General features: G+C 27.1%; 1 protein-coding gene across 1 annotated transcript in view; it reads right to left on the bottom strand.

The window, feature by feature from the left end:
• Window positions 1–17837, bottom strand: part of LOC122498397 (potassium voltage-gated channel subfamily KQT member 1-like) — a 168779-nt gene that overhangs the window by 131157 nt on the left and 19785 nt on the right. The window lies entirely within an intron of this gene.

Raw genomic sequence — 17837 nt, 5'->3', positions numbered from 1 at the left:
TTCTTTAATGTATTTTTTACGCTGAATACGAATTTGTCGTTAGATTTTCTCTACCGCTTCAAAATTTAAAATGGCGTAACCAGTATGGCGGAAGAAAATTAAAAGTCAATGGATTAAAACATGTTACTCAGGGGTTTTTGGGGTCGCTGATTACGAATATGAAATCAGATTTAAAAAATTCAAAATGGCGGATCCAATATGGCGGACGAAAAAATAATTTAATTAGCTTGAAACTTGTTACTGTGGTTTTTGGGATCTCTGATTACAAATATGCAGTCATTTTTACAAATTTAAAAAGTCGGATCCAACATAGGGAAAATTTTTTTAAAAACATCAAGTTTGCAAATTTTCTCGATAAAATAAAATATATGTGAGAAAATGATTTTACTTTAAATAATATGAGAAAATCAATATAGTGAAAAAAATTTATGATTCTATATTATGATTTATCGATCAGTTAATACAAGAGAAAAGAATATATGATTTTAATACATGATAGGAGAAGAAAAGGCACGTACCCGAGTTTATATTCTGTCTTTCGCGATGTGATGTTGATGAGATAGAACATTTGCATATTCACTGAACACATAGAAAATTGAGATAGAAATCGTTTTTGATAGTTTATCGATCCGCAATGAGAATTATTAATCCAATTTTGCGAATAAATCATTAAGACAAAAAAGTGAATCTAATTTTTCGAAAAATTATTAAATTTCTATATATCTTTTCATTTTATTTAACCAAAGGGAAAAATCGCTGACCCAGAGATTTTGAAAGGAGAGAAAGAAGGAAGAATATTGGAAAAAATCTTTTTCTATAATGATATATATGATCTTATTGGCTTTGTTGTAGTATTCGCGAGTTCGGATTAGGCAAATTTTGAAATATAAAACCAAAGAAACTTTGAAAATATCAACGAGACGCTGGTGAATTCAGAAAGGATTTTACTCTTCCAATACTGAATGAACTTTGATCTTCAAAACGTATTTTCCTCTCTATTATTCTGGAAACACAGTGTTCGTTCGAGAAACTCAAATTACAATACGAGTAATCGAACACCACAGTTATTTATAAACGAAATTTGCATATATAATAATTTTAAAAGGGAACTATAAAATACGTTATATTGTTAAGTAATATTGTCCATAAGATTCATTAGCTCAATAATAATTATCCACTAATTTCAATATAACAATTGAATTTAATAATTTCACGAAACTCATAAACAATTTAACTTCTCGATCTATTTTTCCGATAAGTTTTCTTTTATCAAAATATTTCATACTGGAATATATAAATTGAAACATAATACTATTTTTTATTCATAATTCACTGAGTGGAAATTAAATAATAATTCTATTAATGAAAATTCATTTGTAAATGCATCACTGTTTTAACCGATCGAGTTTTTTTTCATTTAATTAAACAATATTGTAGATGGTATGAGGTAAATATTGTTTTATCAATTTTCAGAGAACTGTGAATTAGTACAAAACGAATATATTTTTTGTCACATAAAATATTGTCTTTCAAATTAAATTGCGTACAGTGTATAATTTGCTAAATGAATATGGAATTGTTTTATTTAATTCATTAAAAAAAAGGAGCAAAAGAAATTGTTTGAAAAGAATAAATATTACTTTGCTTGATTTATTAAAAATAAGACTTTTTGCTATATTTATTTTTCGTTCTTTTTGAAATGAAGAGAAATATTTTTTAGCTACTTTTTGGTGAATGCTTCATATGCAAAGTGGGCTGGATTAAAAATAAAATGGCCAAAGGCCAAAAAATAAATTTTAAAAATTGAAAGTATAGTAGATAGTGATACCGAATTTTGAATATTTGAGATAAGTATAATAGAAGATTCGATCCTTGAAAGAAATAGAATGGAGTAAGGGCACAAAAGAATTAGTACTGAGAATTTTTATAATTAGAAAATTAAATTCTATTTATATCTTTATTTTTTCGGGAAACAATTGTTTTGAGTGTAGACGAAAAACATGATGTCAAGGTATTAGAAGAAAAAAAAAGAAATGTTGTTTAGGTGAAAGGAAAAAGAATGAAACAAAAGAAAAATTGTGAGTACGTAATGTGTCAAGAATGCGACACTGGAATAAAGAAATAGAGGAGGGCCTATTAGAGACCTGTTTGTATACTTGAGTTCACTCGAGCGTACACTTCGCTCAGTGCCTTGCGGCACTTCATCTTAGAATAAAACGCTGACCTCGCTGATTTCGAGGCAGATGCCTATTGTATTCGAAGAGGCGCGTCTTTCAGTAAGGATAAGTTTATATCAACATACCCATGTCTACCTAAATTTTTTCATCCTAAAGCACCTACTGCACTTCTACATTTGTAAAATAATATTTTGGGGCTCATGATTATTCCCCAAATGTCATTTTTCCGAAATGTCATTTTACCGAACTGCACTTTTGCGAATAGTCATTTTTGCAAAAAGCCATTTTTGCGAAACGTCATTTTTACGAATAGTCATTTTTGCGAATAGTATTTTTTGCGAATCGCCATTTTTACGAATTGTCACTTTTGCGAATCGACATTTTTACGAATCGCCATTTTTACGAATTGTCACTTTTGCGAATCGACATTTTTACGAAATGTCATTTTTGAGAATAGCCATTTTTGCGAAAAGTAATTTTTACGAATTGTCGTTTTTGCGAATTGTCATTTTTGCGAAATTTCATTTTTGAGAAATGTCATTTATGCGAATTGTCACTTTTGCGAATCGCCATTTTTACGAATTGTCACTTTTCCGAAAAGTCATTTTTGCGAATTGACATTTTTGCGAAAAATACAATAGTGAATCTATATATACTACAAGTTTACTATTGTATTTTTCGAAAAAATGACAATTCGCAAAAATGACTTTTTTCAAAAATGAAATTTCGCAAAAATGCAATTCGCAAAAATGCAATTCGCAAAAATAGCTTTTCGCAAAAATGACAATTCGCAAAAACGACAATTCGTAAAAATTACTTTTCGCAAAAATGGCTATTCTCAAAAATGACATTTCGTAAAAATGTCGATTCGCAAAAGTGACAATTCGCATAAATGACATTTTTCAAAAATGAAATTTCGCAAAAATGCAATTCGCAAAAATAGCTTTTCGCAAAAATGACAATTCGCAAAAACGACAATTCGTAAAAATTACTTTTCGCAAAAATGGCTATTCTCAAAAATGACATTTCGTAAAAATGTCGATTCGCAAAAGTGACAATTCGTAAAAATGGCGATTCGTAAAAATGTCGATTCGCAAAAGTGACAATTCGTAAAAATGGCGATTCGCAAAAATGACAATTCGCAAAAATGAAAATTCGTAAAAATGACTTTTCGCAAAAAATACTATTCGCAAAAATGACTATTCGTAAAAATGACATTTCGCAAAAATGGCTTTTCGCAAAAATGACTATTCGCAAAAGTGCAGTTCGGTAAAATGACATTTCGGAAAAATGACATTTGGGGAATAATCATGCGTCCCAATATTTTCCATAGTCAAAATATTTGAAATCTTCTATCTTGTAAACTAAAGCAACATCGATCCAATAGTCTTATACATCGACAGCAGCAGAAACCAAATCTGCTAACGTGTATCTCGTCATCCTCCCAGGGCTCGGATTGAGCGACTTTTTCGACTTTTTTCGACTTTTCTAAGGAAATGTGACTTTTTTCGACTTTTTTGTGAAAAGATGCGACTAATCGACTTTTTCAACATTATTTTTTAGTAAAATGCGAATGAAATTTAAAAAAAATTTTTAAATTTAAAGGAAAATGTTTGAGTCAAAGAAATGTTCTGCTACATTTATTTACAAATTTCTTTAAAATTTTTCGAAAACATCAATAACTTCTTTTTTAAAAAAAAATATTTAATTATTATTTTTCCATAGGAATTAAAATTCTTCAAAAGATTCAAATTCAAACCTTTTTGAAATTAAACAACTTATAAAAAATTGTTATAAAACATGAAAAAAACGATCACTCCGAGTCTTCGACTCGGAGCAATCGATGTCTTCATGTTTTATAATAATTAAAGATGACCGAGTGATAAAATCATTAATTTAAATTCAAAAACTTTACATAAAAAAAAAATTTTTCAATTATTTTTTATGCAAATAATTGAATTTTGCCGAAGAATGTTGATATTTACAAAGATAATTGAAATTTTGAAGAGAATTTAAAAAAAATTTTTTGAAAATAATTGAATTTCTGTGAAGAATTTTCTCACTTTTGAAGATAATTGAATTTTGCAAAAAATTGTATAAGAACTTTCGAAAATAATTAAATTTCCAGGATGAATTTTATTATTTATGAAGATAATAAAAATTTTAACGAAGAATTTAAAAAAAATTTTTGAAAATAATTGAATTTCTGCGAAGAATTTGATTACTTTTGAAAATAATTGAATTTCTAGGATGAATTTTATTATTTATAAAGATAATTGAAAATTTGACAAGAATTTTATTAAAATTCTTTGCAAATAATTGAATTTCAGAGAAGAATTTTATTACTTTTGAAAATAATTGAATTCCTGCGAATAATTTTATTAATTTTGGTAGATAAGTGAATTTCTGCGTAAAAATTTTATTAAACGTTTTGAAAAGAATTGAATTATTACAAATATTTCCAATAATATTTGAAAATAAGTTAATTCATAAGAAGAATTTTATTTTAAATTTGTGAAAATAATTGAATTTTTGCGAAGAATTTTATTGCTTTTGAAGATAATTGAATTTCTGCGTAGAATTTCATTACTTTTAAAAATAATTAAATTTCTATGATGAAAATCATAAATAATTTTTATTATTTATAAAGATAATTAAAATTTTGACAAGAATTTTATTAAAATTCTTTGCAAATAATTGAATTTCAGAGAAGAATTTTATTATTCACAAAGATAATTGAAATTTTGAACAGATTTATAAAAAAAAATGTTTAAAAGTAATTAAATTTTGCAGAAGAATTTTGATATTGATAAACATAATTGAAATTTTGAGAATTTAAAAAAAAATTTTTGAAAATAATTGAATTTCTGAAAAGAATTTTCTTATTTTTGAAGATAATTAAATTTTGCAACGAATCTTATTAGAACTTTCAAAAACAATTAAATTTTTAGGATGAATTTTATTATTTATAAAATTTTGAAGAAAAATTAAAAAATTTTTTTTGAATATAATTGAATTTCTGCGAAGAATTTTATTACTTTTGAAAATAATTGAATTTCTGAGACGAAATTTTATTATTTATAAAGATAATTGAAATTTTGACAAGAATTTGATTAAAATTTTTGTTAAATAATTGGATTTCGGAGAAGAATTTTATTATTTATAAAAATAACAGACATTTTAAAGAGAATTTTTAAAAAAATGTTAAAAATACCAAATTAAAATTATGCTATGAATTTTATTAAATTTTTAAAAATTTTATTCCTGATTGTTTGATATTAATGTTTCTGTTGTTGAGAAATGTGTTTTTTTTTGACAATTTTGAGAATTTCGTGTTTCTTTTTTGTCGTTTTTTCTAAAATTTCATGCGACTTTTTTCCGACTTTTTTGGAAATTTGATGCGACTTTTCTTGATTTTTGTTGTAAATTTATGCGACTAAAGCGACTTTTTTTGAGTCTTAAAGACGATCCGAGCCCTGTCCTCCTATAGAGTCACTCATCTGCGTCTATAGTACAGAAACTGAGCTCATGCGTCTAAATTAAATCAATAATAAAAAATTGACCCCGAAAGTAATTAAAGTGGGTCCCCCTTGCCAGTCCAGGAACAGCCATTAAGTTAACTAGTTATGTACTGTCACCAAGTGTCTTCTTCGACTCCAGTCCAGAAATCACCAGCGAATCAACTAGTTGCCTTCTTGTGTCTAGTATCAAGAAGTTTTATCCTAATTACAATCAAGAACTTATAAAATTCAAAAGACAATGAATTTCTTAAACATAAATATTACTGTGCGAGATTTTGTTTTACTCTCTCTTGTTGTTAGTTCACTTTTCACTAATATTCTATAGAATAGATAGAATATAGAAGACACAATATTATTTATAATAGATGTAAAATTTCTTTCGTTATTGTACTGAATTTCTGTTATCATTGCAGTTTTATCAATTTATTTGCGACTTTATCCCATTCTGGCAAGGTCAAATTGCAGACTTGGACTTCTGTCAACAATTGTATGTGATGTGTGCAGACAATATTTACTATCATACCAAAATTCAGACTTCTCAGCATTTTTTTCATAAAAAATTTGTATCTTCGTTGCCAATTTTAGTAGCAAGCTCTTAGACTATTTGCTCAGATTCCTAATTAGCGACCTAATGCCGCGTCGATAAGTGCTATTAGTCTGGTACTTTCTGGTTTTAACACCAATGGACAGCGTTAAATTTCGAAATGTTGGGAGCAGATGACGCTGATATGATTTCAAAAATTCGTGAGGAACACCAAAGAATGTTTTATGATGTTCAAAAGTATGTCAACTGAACAATAAAGTTCACAATAATGTTAAAAAACACTGTGTTCATTAAGAGAAAACAAGGAGCACACCAACCTTTTTTCTGACGGTCTTAAAACTATCCAGTGAATCTGAAATTGAAAGGGGGAAGAAATGTGATAAGAGCCTCTACACATATAAACAGCGGTCAATGTTAACTCGAGAAAGAGATTATGCAATTCATAAGTAGTGTCCATTAGGCATTTATAATGTAAAAGGTTCGTAGTTCGGCCTTGCTCACTAATATCGACCCTATAAAAATATTGATTCACTCTACTCTAACGCAGCTATTAAATAATTCATTTTTCTACTTTTAATACACTTTACTAACACGCATTTTATTCCTCACGTATTCATTTACCCCTTTCATTATAATACCACCAGTAGTACCTCATTTTAATCACAGTTATAAATAAATATATTTTTTCCACACTTATCATCACACTTGGTGTGCATGATATGGGTCATGAACTTTACAAATTCGCCTGTCTGGACACGTCTCGTTCAACACTTGACAGCTTTTATCTTACATCCCCTGTCACGTGATATTCACGTGGTGTGGAAAATTGACGAAAAAAGGATCGTTGACACTTTAATATTTTAATATTTTAGGAATAAAAATATTTCTGTAATTTTCATAAAATTCAATCGCTATGAAATTTTTAATTCTTTAGAATTAAAAATTTTTGATAACGTTGCATTATTAATGAAGTGTCATTTTTTTCTATTCTTTTTTTTTTTAAAAGAGAACTGTGTTCAAAGTCGATAGGAACGTAACCAGGAAAGTTTAATTAACCGTGCAAGATTGCTGTTTCGATAAACTAAGCAATCTCGTATTTCAATTTTATCGAGGAAGAGCTGCTAAAGTAAATAGTCACTGTTTGTGAAGCCAGTCTTTACGCAAAGTCGTTAAACTCAACATCGCACCGCGAAAGTTTTATGCCATTTGGTTCTCGACGATAAATGAAGTCTTTTCAGATAGAAAAGCTATATGTATAATTGTTATTTTTGTTATTTTCCTGAGTATCTGAATTTAAATGTCAAATTTGTATTAAGCGATTCTAAAAAATAGAAATTTATATTGATTTTCAATTCTGACCGCAATATTGAAAACGACATTTTGAATTAATTAATATCAAATTAGCAAATTCTAATTTTCTGCGGTGAGGGGGTAATACGGGAGGAAAACATATGATATTCATTAAATTTGAAACATATAATTTACGAACTTGATTTGTATGCTAACATATTCAAGATTTGATTCTAGTAATAGTACTCGCTATATGCGAGGTCGTATAACAATATTGGTTGTATTCGGTTGAACGTCGAATTACGGACTTGACCTGACATAGTTCAATCGAAAAGAGAAGTTTCGAATGCTAGCTTGGATATGACGACTTTTACTATTTTATCTTAAATTCATTAGTAGTTGATGAATTAAGGTTATTAATTATGTAATTTTATTGTTAGTTTCATTTTCACCAAGAGGACTCTAAAATTAAATAAATATTTACAATCGATACACGAGCTCACCTGGCGGCCTATGTGCTAATCGCAATAAATAAACACATTTTTGAGATAAAGTAATTATTCATACACAAAGTCTACCAAACTAGTTGAAAATAAAAATAAACTTAGCCAAGTACTAAGTACCTCCTTCAAGTCTCGTCTTAGTCAAATTCATTCAAAGAGATAATTTCTACTGCGAGGAACATTTCTATTTTTTTAAGGACTGCATTACCTCGACATCAACGTCAAAACAAATAATTCGGTCACTCATAGATTGAGGGATGTTTCATCTAATTTACATCGACACCTGGACTCTGGACCTTTCACTTTGGCTGCCTCGAAAGCAATTTGAAGGAAATCTACTGTATCCTCTGTTTCCGCTAGACAAAGTAATTTCCTCGACATCACACTTATTGAGATATCGCTTGTTGGGTCTACCTACAACTCTAAGAATAATTTTAAAAGATAAATAACTAATACTTTAAATTTTGTCTCGATTCTCGATTGATTCCATCACAAAGTTCTAATTTTGTTTAAGTGTGCCTGAAGACATCTGGACCTACTCTTTCTCTCTAATTCTAATTGTAAAGGATTCAAATAAAAACTGTAATAATTTCAATTCAATTTAACAGTTCCTCTTTCTTAAAACCTGTCTCTCAAGATCAGAGCCTTCAGCTCTGTGAATAAATCAGGTTTGAATCACCGATGCCAAACAATTTAAATATATAATTGGGGATATTTGTTTAGTTTCTTTTTTAGACATAACAAAACTGATTTCAAAGAATTTTCATTTTATTTTTTTCCGTAAAATGATTATTATATTTTCAAATAAAATTTTTTGTTATTGAAACGTGATACAGATTGTGAGAAGCAGTGAAAGTACTTTTTCTAATCTAACCATGAGATAGTGAAAAAACAAAGTAACGAATTAAAGTGCTGTGTTCTAAATTGCATACCTAGATGATATGGCGCCCAGTGATCGTTGAAAATTGTTCATTTGGGAATTGAATTGCATTATTGTGCTGCTGCTATATTCGCGTTGTTATAATTTCACTAAACAATAGAATTAGTTACAATGAAATTTCAAAACAATTGAGAGATTTCCATTCTATTCATTTTTATTTCCAGTACACACTAATTGTTCAGAACGCAAGGAATAGCGTCTTTATTTACTAAATTGTTAACTGTTTTGTCATATAAATGATAATAATTACCGTAAAACAATTAATTATTACAATAGTGCAAATTTAGTACACTATCAAATATATTTGATGGTTACTTCTAAAAGCCACGCCCATAAGTAGGCGGTTAGTTTTTGGTTCCACCCACTAATAGATAGTTTGCGCGTTGTCTTCTATACTTGTCAGCCTACTGAATCAAAAGACTCAGTGAAATATTTATGAAAAAATTTCTTGGTTTATTAGAAAAAAATTTATTAAAAAGCTGTTGTACCCCATTTATTAAATAATATATTTGAATTATATAAAAAACAGTTTATTATTAATTAAATTTTTCTAATATTATCTTTACATTTTTGTTTAATGTTTCTATAGAAATTTAGGAAAAGTCTTGTATAGCTCGTAAAAAATATTATTCACCGCTAAATCTCCAAAAAGTACTCTTTCTTGTACAATGCGACAAAAAAATATTTCTAGAAAACCAAGAGATTTCAAGAGATGTAAAAGATTTTTCATTCCAGCTGTGCAATTCTCAGAAATAGAATAATCAAGACGAGACGACGGAGAGCGGCGCGGGCGGTGAGCATTGGGAATTCTTTCACCGCGCTCTTGAAATTGTTCATTGCATAGTGCAAAAGAATCCAATAAAATAACCTTCAGCATTTATATGTATATACTTGAATCTTAAAAAGATACGGATTTTGTTCTAGAGATGTGTTTCATTTCACAAAGAACAATAAGAAGCATCTAAAAATGTATTTCTCATACAATAGATATCCAAATGGGTCATAAAAAGAATATTCACGCTAAACAAAAAAAAAATTTTTTTTCTCATAATCTCATCGTTCTGTAAGAGATTTTTTTTATAGGTTCACTCAGTTTTCTGGTCAGCTAAAAGTATAAGCAGATAAAACAAAAATATGACAGTGCAAAAGATAGGCAGTTTTTCTTTTATATTTATTCTAGAAATTGAATGAAACAGAGGGAAAAGAAATGTCAGTTTGATAACCCTCTAAGATAACCACACCTCTAAACATTCCATGAATGTCAGAATGAAAATGGGGGAGTTCAAGTCGTATCATGATCCTAAAAGCTACCCCTGTCTACTCCCTGAAAAATTGAATTTGTCTTTTTAATAACCATCTTTCGTTTTTACTATATAGAAACGATAAAAAATGACACGTCCCCTTTATAAAAACCATTTGCTAAACTAATTTCTCTGTTTTTTCTTCTCTTCGAGAAAATAGTAAATTGTTTTTTCTTGAGGGAAAGTTATAACTTTGAAAGCCGTCTAACGTAAATATTCAATAGAATATTTTTTATTATTCGATTTCAATAATAGTGTCACGTCATCGTGACGTATTTGGAATATTAACTAATAATTAATAATTGTATAATGTAAATTATTTATCTTCGCTGTGAATGGAATAATATGAAACAAACTTTTTTGATTTTTCCACATTTACACCATCTTTTGTTATTACCTTGTAACCGGTATTTTAAAATAAATTAATAATCATATATGATGAGCATCAATACCGTTCGTTAGTTCGCTTTCCTTTAATACACCGACAACTCGAATCCACAACGACAAAGAGACAATACTTTCTCTAGGTGAGCAACTTCCCGCCAAGACAACCGCTGATGCTACGACGATGAGACAGAGAGAAAATCTGAGTTGAATTACCAGGAGGCTTCCGAACATTATTCCCGGTGAATGGAACACGAATTAATTCCCCAAACAACACTTTTTAAATACACTGAATTCCCAATTAATTACACTTTATTTAAACAACAAAATCTCCAGTTAAATAATTATTCCAAAACTGAGAACAAATGTCTAACTGGCGACTCAACTAGTCAGGTGAGACGCCAGTTTCCCTGTACTTGTCCTAAGATCACTCAAATCTGATAAATTCTTGCTGCTCACTCTAACGACGTAAAATCACTTGTCAATAAATTCTTCTTTGGCCGCCAAAAATCGTGGATATTTGTCACCACGCCTTATACTCATCACAGACAGTGAACCGCAACCAGAATCAAATCAACTTTGGAAATTTAAGAAAGAGATACCCACTACAAGAATTAGTTGTCTGATAAAGACAAACCGCTGTTAATCTCAATATCCAGGCAACACAGTTACTAGTAATGCAAGTAACAAACTTGTAACAAGATAGCGAAAAGCAGTAACAAGTGATCCACCAGGTGGTCACAAGGTGACATTACATTTCTCTCTCAAAGTAGTAACAAAATGTCATAACCAATAAGTAACATTTAGTTGTCTCAGGTGTCACAATTCAGTAACATTTATCAGCTATGTTTTTATAACAGATAACCTCAAATTTTTGTAAGTGGATTTGTTTGTTGTTCGTTTAATAAAATATTGTTTTAAACAAAGAGTGAACTATATGTAGTAAAATAATTTACCACATCTCAATTTAATACAACTTGAAATGGATGTATAAAAACTCATATAAGAATAAAATAGAGAATAGAATAAAGAGAATAAAATATATATAAATATAGAGAATAAAATTTTGACACTTGAATATAAAATAAATCAAAATTGTAAATAAAGAATAACAAAACTAAATCAGGCTATCAGAATAGAAAATTCAATAACTCTTCAATGAATTTTACTATTTTTTTTAAAATTATATCTTTGCAAGGAAAAATGTCTTCTTTATAGCAAAAATTATTTATTTACACACATGTTAAGACAATTCACAATCTTTTTGACTTGTGACAAATTAACTTTTTGTACACTGAAATTTTTCAACAAAAATTAGCGTTCAGCAAATATGATTATTTACTTCTTAAAAATTATCTTCACTCGTTGAGTAAATAGTTATACTAATTTGTAAATGGGTGAGTTTTTAAAAAAATTTACTTTGACAAAATAAAAGCCATTTGCATGCAGCGAGCGTAAAGGCTCAGCTGTCAATATTATTCGCATTACATTGCTACAGTATTTCCCATTTTGCAACCACGTTTCTGAAAGGATTCAAAAAATCTTTCGATTTTAGATAATTAAGAAGATTTGTGTCATTGGTTCGTGGGCAAATTTTGTAAAAAGTTCCTGTGTGAAGAGAAAAACTTGTTCGAAAATGATTGTTTACCAATTTCACGTCATTTAAACCAGGCAGTGTCGTATTTTTTTTGGTGATAACTGTTTGTCGCACGTAATCTAGAAATTTAAGAGACCATAGAACAGCATTAAAAAAAAGCAATTTTTGTCTTAATTAATAAGGTTATAATCACGAGACAAATTTTTATTTGAATATTTAGAGATATTTAATTCACAAAAAAAGTTTTTTTTCAATTTTGACAATATACTTCTTATTTTAAAACAAAAAATTGTTCCAACAAAATGATATGAAGTTGGCAGCAAAAAAATGAAACATTTGAAATGAATCATTCCATCAATTTATTTTAAGTATTTTAAAAAAAGTGTTTCAGTCCACAGAGCCAAATAGATGTAACCATTGACTTTTTGACAATTAAAATACAAAATTAATGTTTACAATGCTGAATAACAAATATAATCAGGTTTTGTAAATATTTAATACTTTTTAAAAAAAATAAATCACCACTTTGCTTTGACTAGTTTATTTTATCAATGTAAATCCAATAAGTTTTTGTATTTTTCGTCGGCCATTTTGAATTTTAAAAATCTGACATCAGATTGGTCATCAACGACCCCAAAAATCCTTGGGTACCCAGTGTCATTCAAATAAAATGAATTTAAAGTTTTTGCTTGATTTAGCAAAATTAATATTGAAAATTAATTTACAAAATTGAAGAATTGTTTTTTGTTCACGAAAATGTGAAAAAAGGGAGAATAAATCTAATGGGAAGTAAGAGGAGGATATCGTAATATGGATAGGTTAAAGTGTTTGTTGGATCCAAGTGTTAAGAAGTTGAAAGCATAGTTGAGAGGTTGTATTGTTGAGGCTGCCATGCCATGTGGAAGGTGTACGCGCATCGTCAACTTTAATCTCACAGAGGCTCTTGGCACACATAGACACTTGATTTCATATACACTCGAAGTAAAGATCGACCCCTCTTGCGATACCACACACTTCATCAACTATCAAAATTGTCACCACCACTTTTGGCACATTATACATGCCAAAAGTGCTCCCATTAGAAATTATACATTAAAAAATAAAAATATATTTTCAAAAAAATATTAAATAAATAACTAAATATTTCATTAAATTAATATTTCTATATTGATATTCCTTATATGAAAAAGAGTAGATAAGCAAATTAGGTAAAGGAAGACATTCTTATGTTATTTATTTTGAAAAAAAGAAGAAAGCAATATCATTGTCTGAAAAGACAGTGCCATTTTTGGGATCTTCGAAAACTAATTTGATGTCAGTTTAAAAAAAAATTTAAACAACACATCCGAAATGGTAAAGTTTATTTAAAAATCGCTAAAGAATATGCTTCAATTTTTTATTAAATTCACCAATTAACATGGAATAATAAAATTAAAGGTATAATTTGAATTAAAATTCTAATTTAATTCTAATTTTAGCTGAACTAAGATTTTAATAATTATAAAACTAGCTCCGCGGTTCTTATCATTTATTAGAAAAATCCGATAGAATGAATATATATATATATATATATATATTTAATACACATAAAAACGAAGTGAAAATATGCAAATTATGAGATGAGCGAGGAGTTTACATTGCACAGACATCGCCTCAGAACTAATTTGACTAATTTAAATTTCTCAACACGCTATCTACCTGCTTTGGGATTCATTACTGATGCATTGCTTGTCCTTTTAGCGGTCACCTTTTCTATTTTTTTCTATTTTTTATTATTCTTTCTATTTTTTTTTCTTAATGCTATTCACCGCGACCTAAAAGAACTAAAAACGACATGTATTTATGCTTGTTTTTTAAAAAAAAGATAAGATTAATAGCTTTCTCATCAGAGTTCAAGGATTTTATAATGTATAAGGATAAATGATTGGTGAGATTTTAAATTTACAAAAAGTGTTGATAAGAGATGGAAAATAGGGAAAAATGGAAGTGAAGAAGAAAAAAGAGTGACAGAGGCTTTTCTAATGACTCATATATTGATTTTCCTACTTTTAACAAATATATATATATATAACACATATGAGAGTTATTATTATGATTCTTCTCCCTTTTTTATGCATTTCATATATATGTATTTTATATATATATGCTTGAAGATATATATCTAAATTCACTGCAACCTACTTCTTTTCAAGGTGGCGAGTAAAAAACAAAGAAAAGAAACAAGAGAAGCCAGAAATTTCATATTATAAAGCGGCCAAATTGTCTTGCAAAAAGCTCACATCCACTATACTTTCACTCTTGATTTCAAAAGCGTATTTTTCTTTGTTATCCAAATTTTTACAATATTCTTGATTTTAAAAAAGAAAAATTTTTTTTTCAATTTTTTTTTCAATTTTGTACATTTAAAAATTTTTTTTTATATGTTTTGCGACTTATTTATAAAGTATTGGAAAAATTAATTTTTAATTTTAATGATAATTTTCAATAATTTACATTATATTTTTCCTGTTAAATCACAATTTCTAAATTTCAATGATAATTTTTTAAATATAATATAATAATTTTTTTTAACTTTTAACGTTAATTTTAAATTAAAAAAATTTTTCACGCACGTCGAAAAATTCCATGTAAGGGCCCCCTGGAAATTCTATGGAATTTCCATGGAGATTCCGTGGAAATTCTGCAAGTTTTATATTTTAATACCTATTATTTTAACATTTCTATTATGATTAGAGTCTAATAATATTATTAGAATAAAAAACTTACAGAATTTCCCTGACTATTAAGATTTTCTAAAAATTTCAAATTCAAATCTTTATGAAATTTAATAACTTATAATAATTTAAATTTTCATAAAATTTTTCAAAATTTTTCAAAATCCTGCCAAGAATTCAATTATTTTCACAAGTAATAAAATTCGTCAAAAGAATTCAATTATTTAAGAAACTGTAATAAAATTCGTCGTTAGAATTCAATTATTTTTATAAATAGTAAAATTTTTATTAGAATTTTAATTATATTTAATATAATTTTAAATAAATTCCTCGAAAAAATAATTATTTTCATAAATAATAAAATTTTTCATAGGATTTCAATTATTTTTAATATAATTATAAATAAATTCCTCGAAAAATGTAATTATTTTCAAAAAAATTTTTGCAAGAATTCAATTACATTTCACAAATAATAATGAAATTCTTCGCTGAAATTCAAATTTTTTCAAAATCTGCTCTTTTAATAAAATTTTTTAAAGGAATTCAATTATTTAAAAAAAAATGTAATAAAATGCGTTCGAAAATTCAATTATTTTCATAAATAATACAATTCTTTACAGGATTACAATTATTTCAACAAAAAATTTAATAAAAATTCGTTGCAACTATTCAACTATTTTCATAAATAATAAAATTATTGACTGGATTTCAATTGTTTAGAAAAAATATAATAAAAATTCTTTACAAGAATTGAATTATTTTCATAAATAATAAAATTTTTCATAGGATTTTAATTATTTTTAATATCATTTTAAGTAAATTCTTCGAAAAATGTAATTATTTTTAAAAATATTCAAAATTCAATTATTTTTTAAAAATTTATGCTTTAATGCTTTTATTATTCAATTATTATGTAAAATTTTAACTATGAAATTTATTTTTAAATCAATTTTTATTTGAAAATTATACGAGAATTTAATTATTTAAAAAAATGGAATAAAATGCGTTCCAAGAATTCAATTATTTTCATAAATAATACAATTTTTTAGAGATAACTAAACGGGAATGTAAAGGGGATAAAATATACTTTCGTCTAGAATTAAAAAATTTTTAAAAAGTCATTTTTTGATCATTTTTATGGTTATACATTATAATTGAATGAAAATGTTAATTCTACAGTGTTTTATTCATTTCGTAGTTAAAAATAATGTTTTAATTCTGAAAATCATCAAAATCGCATCTACGTGCAATATAATTTTTATTATAACTTTTAAAATAATTGTCGCTCCTAAATTTTCTCAACAGATTTTAATTTCTTGTAGTTTTAATTGTATGTTGATATTTTAAAAAAAAATTTCAAAAGCCGCAGAACATGAAAAAGAATTAGTTGTTTATAAAAAATTAATTAAATAATTATTTAAAAAATAAACTTTTTAAAAAATTTTTAATTCTAAACGAAAGTATATTTTATCCCCTTTTTATATTTCCTCTTGGTTCATTTAAATCGGTTCATTCATTTAGGAGAAATAAAATTTTTTTAAAAAGTTGCAAAAAAATTCATTTTGCAATAACTTTTATAAAAAAAAATTTTTTTTCTGTTCTTTTTTCTTTTTCTTTTCCTAAGGCAAAATAGAAATGTTTTTTCAACCTTTCGATTTAAAAAAAAAATACTTTTTATTTTCTGTGAAAATTTCACGAACTCTGAGCCAAAAAGAAAATTTTTATTATTAATAATATATCAAAACTTTTCAAGTTTCTGTCTTGAAAACTTTATATTATTAATTGACGTCAAACGGCGATTTATTTTGGAAATGTCTTTCAAATGACTTTTCTTCAAGATTCCACAAGTCTATAGTATCGCTTTAGTTAATCAATTATTTCTTGTGGACTTTGTTAACCACCGTGACTCGTTAGCCAATGATTAATTATCAGACGAAAATTTCCCCATAGAATGAAATTAATGAAATTACATTTACTTGAGAGCAAGTTGTATATATTAAGTACATTCGTCACGTGATCTTGACGTATTTTTAATAATATTAACTATAATAATACAATAAATATTATAATTTTATTAATATTACCCAATAAAAGTATATTGTCAAAATTAATAAATAATAAACAATCAAGATCATTATATTATTGTTAATTAACAACGACAGTAAGATAATAATAATTAATTTTATAAATTATTATTATGACTAATTATTATTTTGAATTATAGTCGATTGTATTGGCCAACTAATTTATAATAGAATTCCATAAACAAATTGTAATAATAAATAATAGAGTAATTTTTTTTTTTTTTTTTTTTTTTTTTTTTTAATAACAAATATTATTTAACAACAAATTGTAATAATAAATAATTTCTGCTCTTTGAGTTATAATACACACTACAAACTAACAATCAATCAAATCATCCGGTGCTAAAAAGACTCAAAATAACAAGAAAGTGATTCATCTCTCCTCGACTTTATCATATCATAAGATTTTATCCACACGTTTAAGTAGTGCAGTCAGTTTATCGACAGGCAGTGGTTATAGTTCGTGTATGGACTGCCATCTGTATGCTTCGAATCTAGTCTCCTCGCAAGTAGAAACGGCAGATAAATAGTCAGACACTTGCAATCGATATTCTTAAACTCTTAAACTATAAAAATTTCTTCAAACAAATTTTTTTTTTTAAAGAAATTTAAACTGAAAATCAAATTTATCTCTTATTAAATATTTACACAATCTTATATATTACAGTTTTTCTAATGTTGTCCGCAATTAAGCCCGTGCAGAAATTTTGACCGGGGCCATGGCACTTTGCCCGATCTGGCCGCCCTGTCGGGACCCGGTCGGGGCCATGGGATTTCCCCCG

This window comes from Leptopilina heterotoma, unplaced genomic scaffold, assembly GCF_015476425.1.
Source record: "Leptopilina heterotoma isolate Lh14 unplaced genomic scaffold, ASM1547642v1 Lhet_15, whole genome shotgun sequence".
Taxonomy (NCBI): Eukaryota; Metazoa; Arthropoda; class Insecta; order Hymenoptera; family Figitidae; genus Leptopilina; species Leptopilina heterotoma.
This window is presented reverse-complemented; position numbering and strand designations above follow the sequence as displayed.